This window comes from Passer montanus, unplaced genomic scaffold (assembly GCF_014805655.1).
Source record: "Passer montanus isolate IOZ18808 unplaced genomic scaffold, ASM1480565v1 scaffold54, whole genome shotgun sequence".
Lineage (NCBI taxonomy): Eukaryota > Metazoa > Chordata > Aves > Passeriformes > Passeridae > Passer > Passer montanus.
In genome coordinates this window covers 6,052,648-6,065,502 of record NW_024370374.1, presented here as the reverse complement: position 1 = coordinate 6,065,502, position 12,855 = coordinate 6,052,648, and the positions used below count along the sequence as shown (strand labels likewise).

Sequence of the window (12,855 nt, the reverse complement as noted above, 5' to 3'; positions counted from 1 at the left end):
CACATGTGGAATGTCTTAAGAAGATTGTTTACCTGAAGTGATTTGTCAGTTGGATTCTGATGAGGATTGTTTTGTTTCCTTGGCCAATGGGAAAAAGCTGTGTCCTGGCTGGCTGGAGACAGGCAGGAGTTTTCTTTAGTATTCTTTGTAGTATAGCATGTATCTTTAATATAGTATAATGTAATGTAATATAGTATAATAAAGCAATTGTTCAGCCTTCTAGATCAGTGGAGTCAGATGCCAACCATTCCCAAGCGTCAGGCACCCTAATTTTACTATAGTTAGGAAAGCCATTGTGGGAGGAGCAGAACAAAAAGCTGTCCCAAAGTGCAGAAATATTGAAGATGAAAGTTGAAGTGACCATGATTGCTAACAAGGAACAGAGTCCTGATCTGGGATGGGGAATGAAAGCTGTTATTAGCAAATAAAATTTCCCTGGGTGTGTCATGGGCTCATAAGACCTCATCTCCATATTTAAAGGCTGTTGGGAGCTCTGAAGCCTTACAGCATTTTATTTCCAGGATTTCAATGTCACCACCATGGATGTTTTGTTACTGTCAGTGTTAACAAATGTTGGGATTTGAAAGTAAAATGTGAAACATTTAGAGTCTAGGTAAACTAGATTATGCAATGTGGTGAGGTTCTGGCTGAAACATAAAGCTCAATTTAAAAAGCAGGGGTTCAATCAACTCTCTTCAGGAGATCAGTCAGGACATGGACTTTTAGAACTCTGCAGTCTGGGTCAGTTTGGGGAATAAATTAGAATAACTTTGCAGAAACTTCAGCAGATGCTGAGGATCACACTGGAAAGGCACACTTGTGCACTCCATTCTGTCCTGTAGTGCACCTAGAGCTGTCAGTCTGGACTGCTGAGTTTGTACAGCAAAGTACTGGATTTCTTCCCTCTAAATTTTAATGGGAAAAACATGCGGTTTGTTAAGCTGAACCTTCCCAAAATTTTCATTTTTTCTTCTGTCAAAGAGAGCAGGTTTTCCTTGAGACTATGAAAGTATTCAGCCTCCTCACAGGAGGATCCTCAGATTCCTATTTTTTGGTCTCTGATTATAAGCTGGAGAGTTGTCAGTCATTATTAAAATATTGTGTGTTTTGCTGAGCAGCCTGACAGTGCCACCAATAGATCCCTTAAATTCTCTCAAATTTTTGAAATCTCTTGGAGTATTTTGCTGAATTTCCTACTATTACACTCGAAGAAAAAGTGATCAAAGAAGTTGTGACACAACGCACTTCTCTTGTGTACTGTTGAAAATTGCCAAAACTTATACCTCAAAATCCATCTTTTCTTAACTGTATTAATTTGAATGAACAGGAGGTATCAATATCATCCTGATATTATAGTAAGATAATATGTAAAATTTCAGAAACAGTCCAGTAATGAGAAATTATTGCTCCTTGTTCACCCAGAGGGGTCTCTGCCAACCTTGTTCCAAGGGCAGTCAGTAGTGTCATGTTGTGTAAGTGGTCTCTGTTACACTCTGCTCCCTGTATGAGCTGCAGACTTCACAGCAGGGTACTTTATCTTTGATTGCATCACTCGTGTCTCGCAAGAGCAGGACATCTCAAATGCTGTTTTTACACTTGGCAACACCCAGTTGGGAACTGCAGATTATGTTTGCTATGTCTCCCCTCAGGTGTGGTACTGGAGTGCAGTTGTCTTTTTGCAGAGTCCCACCCTTAGCTGCAGTTTTGCCTGGCTTGGGGTGGAATTTGTATCCTTTTTTATCTGGCCAGAAATATAATCTAAAATGGCAGCATGTATTGTCAGCTGAGCTTTTTTAAGTTTTCTGGCTGTACTGTGACTGTATAAAGAACCTGTTTAAAGCATTTCTTCTGTGAAATGCCCAACGTGGGTGAAGGCTGAATGTTAAATACATTAAAAAGGGATGATACTCACCTTTGTTTGTCCCAGCACCTTGCTGTGTCTCCCCATCAGCTCACAGGGACCTGGTGAAGGTCACAATCTGTGCCTGAGTCTCCTATTGAAAAGCAAACACAGCAGCACACTGGGAGCATAGCACTGGTTAGCATTGGGATGTTAAAGGGGTTTTAAGTGTTAAAGGCAGGGTGCCATGGCAGTAGCTAGGGAAGGGACTTGGGGGCAGTATTTCTGTATGGCATCTTCAGGAATGGCTTGCCTCAAGTCTACAGGGTGAAAAATGTTCTCTGCCTCATTGCTGGCAGCAATTTGCAGCCATTTCTGGTACAAATGGACACAGCTCTGTTCTATTTATGGAAGGTTCCTGTAATGTGCTCAGGCCTCCCACTGACTTCAGTGAAGCTGTTCCCACTTACAAGGCTGGTGAACCTGGCCCGTGAACTCTGCCAGTCACTCATCAGGTCTGAGACACAAAGCCAGCCTGAGAGCTGACAATGTTTATGTAATTCTGCCTGAAGATTTCTGTCTTGGGGTGAACACAGCAAGGAAGAGAATTTTTGCGTGCTCAGACCAAAAATCAAGTGGTTAATTTTTCCATGGAAGATTTGTCCATTAACTTTAATGAAGCTTTTTTTTCTAGGCTTACCAGTCTGGAGAGAGCTATTAAACAAAAGGGAGAGAGTTTGCTTGCCAGGCATTTTCTCTTCTCCCTCTGTTCTGTTTCTTTATAGCCAGAGAAACACTTTCAGCCATGTATCTTTAGAGCAAAGCTAACACTTAGTGACCAGTTAAGTAAATCCCACTTGTTAAATTCTTGTGGCTGCATTATGCTGGGAGCCTTACTCTAAGGGCCCTGTTCTGTCACTGCTTGTTTTTTTCCACTTCAAATGAAGTGACTTGGATGGGATACACAGATTGGTGATGCAGGAGAAATCTTCTTCTGCAACTGGAAGGTGGCACGATGTGGCACTAGAACTGTTATTTGCCTCCTCTGTGGAAGGTATGATAGCTGGCCTAGAACAGACTAGACAGAGCTACAGAATAAAGCAGGGATTCATTCCAAGGATCTCCTCCATGGATGCACCTTGGGCAGCACCAGAGCCCAGCCAGGGCTGCACCCAAGATGAACCCAAATGGCCCCAAAATGCACGAGCGCTGCCGGGGTCTCTCCCTGGGCTCAGCTCTGCTCCATGTGCACATTGCAGTTCAGTGTCCAGTTCCAGCTGCAGCCCCTGCAGTCCCATCCTGCTTGTTTTTCTCTCTGCAGCCCACGGGGTTTGTGCTCTTGGGCTGAGATTGGGATCATTTGTCCTTGGTGCCCAGCTGGGGCAGGAATTGTTTTGTGTCCCTGCTCTGTGCACAGAGCTCACCATCCCACAATATGAAGCTCAGGAAATACACATTAAAGAAGCACAGAATCTGAAAAATATAAAAGCTGAAACCTCAGGCATCATGTAAGCCAATAAACTTGTTTGATTTCCTGGACCTCAGACTAACAGGGCAAAGCCTGGATGCAAGCCAGGCTGTAGATGGGCTTCTTTACTTCTGACTCTTACTCCTGAATTAGGAGTCAAAGGATTTGCATGGGATTTGCTATCTTGGGTCCCTTCAGTGTGTCCTTGGACAAGTGGAATTAGAAATCTAAATGGCCTTTGGAAGTGACACCTTGAGAAGGCTGAGCTAGAACATAGGCTGGACAGAGCTAAAGAATAAAGCAGGGATTTATTAAAAGGATTTCCACAATGGATCCGCACTAATCACACTAAAGCAGCACAGAATCTGAAAAGTATAAAAGCTATAACTTGAGGCATCAGAAGCATTGCCTCACTCTGTAAGACCTGCAGTGCCCCCTTCCCTTCACCGTGGTGGACAAAAATGTGCTGAAAACCCTGTCACGTTCACATTTGGAATTCCAGAGCTTCCTTGGGACAACACCTGTGCCTGCCAGTGTCTTTCTTCCAGACCAAAGAGACAAATGACTCCTCCGAGCATTTGCCTGCCTTCTCCACAGGGAGTGTGTCCCTCCTGTAGCCCCTGCACTTACCAGCCCCTGCCTGCCTTCACAAACACCCAGGTCCCACATTTATCTTTCCCTCCTTGGTGGGACTGGGGCCCGTGGATTCCCCATGTGCTCCGGATTAAGGTGAGCACCTTACCTCTACGGGTATTATCTCTCTTATAGTCCTGCAAAAAAAAATCTCCACAGTGTCTTGGTGTACCAGATCTCTCATTTCAGTTACAAAATACTGTTCAGAAGTCATAGCTCAGGAGTTCTGGCCTAATTTCTCTTACAAATTGCTTGTACGGATTTCTCTCGCTAGAAAATTAATTGACCATACAATAAACTATTTTCCCTTGAGCAGGGACTATTCTGTTTCCTATGACGTTACAGTAAGCTGTCTTTGGGCCAAATATTTAAAGGTATTTAGGTGCTTAAAGATGCAGGTAATGTGAATTTTCCAAAATACCTAGCTGCCTAATACACAGTGATTTCAGTGGGAGTTGCCATCAAAGAGCTTCTAAAAATCCCACTGTGCACCCATCTGCTCCTTTAAGCACCTGAATTCCTTTAAAAAACAGGTCCTTCCCTCCATCAGTGGAGACCAACTTTATTTTTCCTAATGTAGGTGGATCTTCTTAATACATTTTCTCAGATATTGCCTGCCACCTTTAGCTTATTTTCATTGTTTTGATTGTGATGTCAAATCTAGTTGATGATCATGTTTATGCAGTTCCAAGCAGAGTGTGGGCACACAGCATCTATCCTTTATGACACCAACTTGGCACAGCAGCTCGTGTTAATAAATCAGGGCTAAGAGGTTTGTAGGCAGGCAAACTGTCAGGAAGTTACTGCAACTTTTGCAGTGGATTAAATGATCTGTGTTTTGCTCTAACTTTTTAAACCCTCTTTGAGGACCGGTGTTCTGTTTCTCATTAGTGGGTCTTTGATCCAGTGAAAATATCAGTCCCTTGAGTTAATATTTCATCTGACTGTAGGGCCATGTAATTTGCTGCGACACGAAGTCAATAGGTCTCTGCTGGCTTACCCCAGCAGGACTTGTATGTGGAGGCAAAAAATTCTCTTCAAAACAAGAATAATGTGGGGCTAATCAAGAATTTATTCCTCTGGTTAACCAAAGGAAAAAAGCGGAGTGTGAACATCCGTCCATCTAGGCACAAAAGGGGCTTGAGGGAAAGAAAACATTTCACTTTGTATCAATTCACATTCTCAATTTAATACATAAACAGGAGTGTCAGGATGTGTACATCTTGCAGAGCTGCAGAAATAGCAGTGGATTGATCTATCATTATTTACTGGCTGGGCCATCCTGTTTATGTGCTTTCTGTTATAATGTACTTGGAAACCTCAGAGGGTCCTTCTGCATTAACCTCCACCTTCTGTCCTCATCTCTCCCTCTGGCCACCCCGTGCTACATTCTGAAATTTTCATTTCCTTGCACAAGGTGCTATGGAATGAAAATAAGCATTTGTCTGTGGAGAGTTTGCTGAGTCTGGAATATTCAGTGTGGCTTAAGCCAATTTAAAAACAAGTGACTAAAATTGTGCTTTTACTTTTTAAGGCTTTTCCAGCAATATTTCATTCTGTGGTCTCCAAAGGAGTGAAGCATTTATGAATATGCATTAATCCTCACTGGGAATTGATCCAGAGCTTGTTTTAAGCATATGCTTAAGTGGTTTGTTGAACTGGGGCCATGGCTGCCCAGACCCATCTCTGGATGAGATTTAATTGAGCAATGAGAACATTTGAATTCATTTACTTGTACTTGTGGGATTTGAAATGGATCAATTTATTTTTAAATAGTTATTGATGAGATTTACAAGGATTTGTGCACATCTGATATTCGGATTCACTGTGAGAGAAAAGGTCTAATCCTTGCTATGACTCGGCAAAAAAAAAAAAATCTCTTTAGTGCGATATGTGCCTGATACTGTGTCTAAAGAACAAGCAAATATTTTGTCATATTTTCACTGGGCTGAAAATAGATCTTTGTCGTGTGGGTTTTGCTTCTTTCTTGGTTTTGGCTTGAGATTTTAATTTTTTTTTTTTTTACTGTGTGGCTTCCATTTCTGTCCTAGCTCTGTGAGGAGGAAGAGCCCTGTTGCAGGGAGCCTCGTGCTCTGGTTGATGTGTCACTGACCCACTGCAGCTCATTCATGAGTTTTCAGCTGTGACAGGCTGAATGCCCAGAGTGGTCACTGATTAGACTGCCACTCCTAATATTCTCATCCCTGCCGTTATCAAGCAGGAAAACAGTGACAAGCAAGTCTAAGCAGCGTGGGAAATGCAGAGTCTGAGAAAACAGGGACTTGGGTGTGGCATTCACATTCTCTGGAAAAATTCCTTTGCCCAGGATTTTTCTCCTGGGAAGCTGAGAAGCCTCAGAGAAAAAGGAAAACAATTATTATCTCATGTGCTTCTCCTGTGTTTTGCTCACATGTGGAATGTGTTTGGAGATTGTTTCATTGGATTCTGCTGGGAGTTGTTTTCACTCTTTGGCCAATTGGGGCTAAGCTGTGTCAGACTCTGGAGAGAGTCACGAGTTTCATTATTATCTTTTTGCCTTCTGTAAGTATCCTTTCTGTATTCTTTAGTATAACTTAGTATTCTTTAATATAATAGAATATAATAAAATAATAAATTAGCCTTCTGAGAACACGGAATCAGATTCATCATTCCTTCCTTTGTCTGGGAACCCCACTAATACAATACTTGGGCATCTTCTGGGATTTCCTGAGCCCTCAGTGACATTGGGTGTGGTAGCACAACAGTCAGGAGCAGAAAGAAACCCAGAACTTGGCAAATAGCAGGCAAATCTCACATTGTATTTGTGACTTTTATATTGCTGTGTGATGCCTTAGTGGTAGGAGAAGAATTTGAGAGTCCTGGGTGATTCCTCTGAGCTTGGTTGTTTTGTGTTCAGTTGTGGTGCTAAAGAAATCTGACCCTGAAATTTCAGAACCACCTCCTGAACTCCAAAATCTCTGTTCCTCAAGACAAAATTCTCAAAAAATTCAGTGAGAGTTTTCCTCAGACTTGGAGATATCAGACTTTAGTGGTCTTGTTTTTGTTTTTTTTTTAATCAAGAGGATGGTTTAAAGCTTATTCATCACCATAAATGGGGATTTCAGGCCTCATGAAGACATGCTATTTTGCCAGGTTTTATAGTAGAGGAACACTCTACTGTTTTAGAGCATTTTCTGACTGGCATGTGGTAAAATGAGATCTTTTTCATTTCATTTGGGAAAAATTCTTTTTGCACCTGTTTTCCTTTCCCATTATTTGTGCAGATTTGGATCCCACTCCTGCCATTGTCCTGACTTCTTGATGAGTTTCCAAGGAACATTTTTAGTGTCTTGGGCTCCCTCAATTCCCTGGGCCAGTACCAAAGGCTGAGATGCATGCAGTTGGTCATGACATTCACCTGGGATTTGCTGAGGCCAAAATTAAATCAGAGAGAGCTCCAGGTTGAATCTGGGTCTCCTGTGTCCCTGTGTCTCAGGTGAATGCAGTAATATGTTTATTCTATATAGCTTTTTTTTCTTCACCAAAAGTTAGAGTTCCAAAAAATGTTTCTCTGACCTTCTCCTTACCAAAAAAAAAAAAAAAAAAAAATAAAACCACAACAATAGGAGAGGCAGGATTCCGTGAATCAGTATTTTCCAGAGAATTTTTTATTTGTCAGAATACTCCTGATTGATTATACGGCCAGGAAAAAAAAAAAAAGAAAAAAAAACCCACAACAATAGGAGAGGCAGGATTCCATGAATCAGTATTTTCCAGAGAATTTTTTATTTGTCAGAATACTCCTGATTGATTATAGCTCTTTTCTTAAGAGCATCTTTGCTTAGGCTTGTGTCTAAAAATACGAATTCTCCTTAGAATATGGGAAGTGCCAGCTACTTTAACAAACAAGGAACATGCTCTGAAGTTACACACATCTAAACAAGGTGACCCAATAAATGTTTTATGGAGCAGAATTAGGAAAATAACCACAGGAGTAATCCAGATGGATAAATGTAAGTCCCCTGGCTATGGTGAGCACTTCCCTGTGCTCTTTGCTTCTTTTTCCCCTCCTCAGTGCAGCTTTTTTAAGCTCTCTGGCATAGGAAGTTTCAGAGCTATGCTGTGCTGTGTTGATGGCAGACAGAGAGAAATTGTCTGTGTTTTGACCCACACAGGGCAATGAGCTCCCTCCCCATTCCTTTGAAAGCAGCAATACCTTAAACTCCACAGAGAGTTGGTCCAATCTGTGAATATCTTTTATATTTTTGTGGAAGTTGAGGACCAGTGTCCAGGCATCTACACTTGATTCCATACACAGATGAACATCTGGATGTGTGGCTCTTGCAGATGTGCACATGAACCCCATCCACAGCACCAGCTGGAACCCAGGCTAGGGTGTAAGGAAAAAACAAAATAAAAATGTAATAATTGGTCTAAGACATTCTGATATGAGTTAAACCTTAACAACAACTTTCCCCTTTTACAACGAGAGATATTCCCTGTGTTTGGGGCAGGATGTTAAAACATCAGAAAATTCTGTGTTTAGCATTTGAACTAACCCCATGGCCCTCATTACAAAATCAGTGCGCAAAACCCTCACAGCTTTATGCCCAGGCTGTGTGATGTGCTCCATAGCCCATCCTGCCCCATTTCTCCCTACAGCTCTCAGCCCTGCCCCTGCAGAAGGGAAGGAAGGTGAGGCCAGTGACCAGGGTGGAAATCCTCAGCTTGAAGAGTAAAAAAATGAAATAAGACAGGTAATTGATAAAGTGTAGCAGGTCACGTGTAGTGCTTGTAATAACCATTTCAAAATTACTCAGCTGTGTGGAGAGACATGGGCATAAAATAAGTGTGGCTTTTGTTCATTTTGTGACCATATATCAAATGTTGTGGTGTCCTTAGAATAGAGGGTGCACAGTAAAGGTTTGGGGGCGATGTTAGTGCAAGAATCAAATTAAAAGTGGGGAAAATAATGGTGCAGAATGTGATGGTGGTTTGCCTTCTTCTTCCAGCTGTTGCACTGGGAAGGGAGGGAGTCCCCATCTGCACATGCCTCTTGCCTGGAATATCGGGGACTTTGGGCCCAGGTGGCTGAATCCTCCCTCCAAAGCTCTGCTCTGCACCAGGAACATTTCAGGATACTCCTGCAAGCATGAGTGCATCCATAATTCTGTTTTCAGAGACAAATCATTTCAAGTAGAGTGCATAGAGCTCATGACACAAACACATCTGGATTTCAGTTGTTGATGTGAAATATTCACAGTCCAATATGGTAGGAACAGATGTTGGATTGACACTCCTTGTAAATGTGAATGATCACATCACAAATCCCATATGTAGTTTAGTTGAGAGCAGCAAAGCCTACCTGCCCACCTTGGTTTTGCTCTGGGGTTAAAAATATTTCCTTGCACCCTTCATGCTAGTCACCACTCTATTTTTAGTTGTAGGAGAGTGTAATAAACCTCAAAAAGGTTTAGGTGTAAACTGTGGTAGGAATTGAACTGACTGCCGTAATCAAAAGTACTTGGTTTGAAATGAAACATAAAAAAACCTCTTTAAGTTGTTTAATATTATCATATTTTGTGCTTGGTAAGCACTGCTGCAGAGGTCAGTGGTATCAAACTTAATAGGTTGATCATTAAAAGACATCAAGTGTCTGTGCCTTCTGCTGATGTATGTAGAGGCTGAAGAATTTCTGGTGCCTTTGAGGAAAAGTAGCTGAGGAAGGAAAAGTGCAGCTAAACAGGTCAGTCTAGGCTCCATAGAAAGGTCACCTGATTTTCCAGAAGCTTTTCACTTCCACAGCATTTTGAATGTGAGTTCTATTGGTGTGAATACTGCTATATATGGCCTTCTTTTGGTATTTACTTGTGAGTGTATCCACCAGCTGGAGGATCTTGAAAAATTGTTTTGGATTCTTAAAATTGACCATTTTCCAGAGCAAAAAGCTCCCAGACACAGCAGCTGGGGCCAGAACTTCTGCAGAAGAAAAGCCCAAGTCATGTCCCCTTTCCCCCCTCTCAAAGCCCTGTTGGTTCTCTGAACATTCAGACCATGTTCTGTTCTTGGTGCAAGTCATGATTCTCCAGCACAATGAGGGCTCCAAACCAGGGCAAGGGCAGTGTGGGATTTCAGTGTGTGACCAAGGATGAGTGAAAGGTGTCTGAAAAGAGATTAAACAGCCGAAGAAAGAATTAGGCACAAGCTGAAGGTAGAACCTTCATGCCAGGGTGTGGGAGAAAGAATCCCTCTTGAATCTCTAGGATTCTAAGACAGGGTTAAACCAATGAAAATTGTGTTAGTCAGTGTTTTAAATAAAGAAAAGAGAAGTCAAGGCAAAAGATGAGAGAGTTTTGAGGAAAAGCTGGAGTGCAGGGTAGGAAAATTCTGAGTGCATTAGGAAAAATGCACTGGGGAACACAGGCAGCAGGGAATCGTGTATGTTTTTATGTTACAAAGAGCACATCCTAAACTGAGCCATCTCAGAGTTTAAAATTATTCAGGGTAACTTCCTTTCCTAAGAGAGGATTTCATTTCTGAATAGGCAAACATTTAAAATTGTAAAGAAGAGAAAGCAAGTACTTTCCTTGGAAGGATGGATGAAACATAAATCTTAAGCAGAACTATAAACTGTTGAGACAAGGCATTTTTGTTGGATTATGTAGCTCATATCAGATCGCAATAAATCAATCCTTCAAAGACAAAAGACTATAGAAAGAGGAATAAACCAAAGACTCTCCAAATAACAAAGGCCAGATACACAAAAGTAACTAAGGAGCTGAAGAGGCAAATAGATGCCTGGCAGGATTTTAAATGGGATCATTCAGCACAGACAATCATCACCTGCTAGTGGTTATTGGTGTCTTTAGGCTCCTTCAGGCCTAGACACTTCCTTGACTGAGGTTAAAATTCCCATCAGCATCAGGGAAATTTAACTCATAGCCTTAAAATCCTCATGGCTGGTGCATCATCCCTCAGGTAAATGAAAAATTTACCTCATGGATGGGTTTGCCTTACTGTGAGCTTTGACAGTGCACGTGTCTTAGTACAGTTCTGTCTTTAATCACTTGGGTTGTGCCACTGAGGTGGGATGTTCTGCACAGATTTATTTACCTTGCTTCCTGATCCAGGACTTCATAGAATAACAGATTTTTGAGCAAAACTCAAAATGTTATTGGCTATGATGACAAAATTCTAGGAGTGGGTGTAAGTCACTAATGTTAGTTAATGCTCGCTGTCTCTCACACTTTGGAAATTAATTTTCTGTGCTGTAAATTCCTATATTTTGGCCAAAAAGGGGCCCCATTCCAGAGCTGGAAATAGCAAAATCCATGTTACACTCTATTCCTGTGCTTTGTACTCCCAGTCCCTTCTTGTTCACATCAACCAGACTTTTTACAGCATGTTCTGGCATGTTTCTAACCTGCACACACTTTGGCCTTGTCCCTGGGAATATCAAAGAATAAAAGGAGATTAAGACTTGGGACACACAGGCAGAACAGTCAGAGAAGCTGGGAAGTATTTTATTTCCAGGTCCCCTGGCTGGAAGTACTGGGGACAGTCCTTTCAGCTGAGCTCTGCTATGCTGGTAGCTACATTTTCATCCAGGATCAAATTTGGCTGGTTTGTTTGTTGATATTAAATAAAAGGATGACTCAAGTCTTAAACTGTTGGGGGAGTGTGCAGGAAAGGGATTCCTGTCCTTCTTAAAACAGAAGAAGTAAATGTAATGCAGACAATGAGAGGGGGGGAAAAAAGAAGAAAACTTGCTATACATCTATTTTTAAAAAACAGGCAAACAAATATTGAGGGCACAAGATCTTAGCATGACAGAAAATTACTAGAACATGCCAGACATGGGGAATAAAAGGCAAGCAGGCAATGTTGCTGCTGGAACAGGAAGAGATGTGAAAAATGTAGGAAAATTTGCCAGTCTTTATTTGCCACTAGTCTGACAACAGATGATGATGACATATCTGTGAACATATGTTATGAGAAAAGGGCTACTATCACAAGCTATGCAGTGATTGGGTCATTGAATATTTTTAGCTCCAGTTCTGGTTCTGGTTGGCCTCTATATCATCTTGAGTTAGTTCAGTCTCCCCATGGAATACTGTTCTACAGAATATTTTCAGTACATTTCTTGAGAAAGGAGCCCTGGCATTTGAATATGATGTGATTATGATTGTGATTCAAGCCTATATAATTTTAAGTTTGCTCCATCAAAGATTAATATTCTGTTTCTTGGACTTTGCACACTTACAGTTCAGCTGGAAAAAATATCAGAGTGCATGTCTTACAAGTGAAATGGTACTTTTGTGTTCTCCTCTCCCCTTTGGCTCCAGAAAAGTGCTTTCTTTTTCCATTCCACATCCTATGACATGCAGTACTTAAAACAGGGCAGTGTGGAAACACCATGAGAATAAGTCTTCCTGCCTTAGTTCAAAATACACTCACCTGTTTAAAACAGAAAAATATGCTTTTCCAAAAGCTTGTCTATCTATACATTGATCCTGCCCAAGGGCATTTTTGGGTATGTGCTTTCACTACTTACCTGGCTTTTACACATAATTGCTTGCTTTGGTGTTGCCTAAAACGTGAAATTTTTTGCTAATTAGGCAAAGACTGGACAGTGCAGCAGGAGATTGTCCACCTGCTATTCCTGATAATTTTTTCTTAAAGGAAACACCTCACAAATGTTTTCCACGCATCTCCCCCAGCATGGTGATGTATTTTTGGTCTCACTGCTTACTCTTTGCTCCTACTGCTGTTACAATCTCCTTTTCCCAATTCTTTTTTAATTAGACCCCCTCAGTAGAGGAAGGGGTAAAAAAAAGAAGGTAGTGTTTGCAAATGGCAGATCAGTCCGTGGAGACTGCTCAGATTTTAAGGGCAGCTGCTGTTCCATGTATCTGGTGTGTCACTTTCTGTTTTG

The 12,855-nt window shown here is 41.5% G+C and overlaps 1 long non-coding RNA gene across 1 annotated transcript in view; it reads left to right on the top strand.

Annotated features, from left to right (window-relative positions):
* Positions 1-10,852, top strand: part of LOC120509880 — a 30,171-nt gene extending 19,319 nt beyond the window's left edge. The window contains exons 2-3 of the long non-coding RNA XR_005629355.1: positions 8,583-8,677; positions 8,933-10,852. This is a non-coding gene — a long non-coding RNA (uncharacterized LOC120509880). The remainder of the gene's footprint in view (positions 1-8,582; positions 8,678-8,932) is intronic.
* The last annotated feature ends 2,003 nt before the right edge of the window (positions 10,853-12,855 follow it).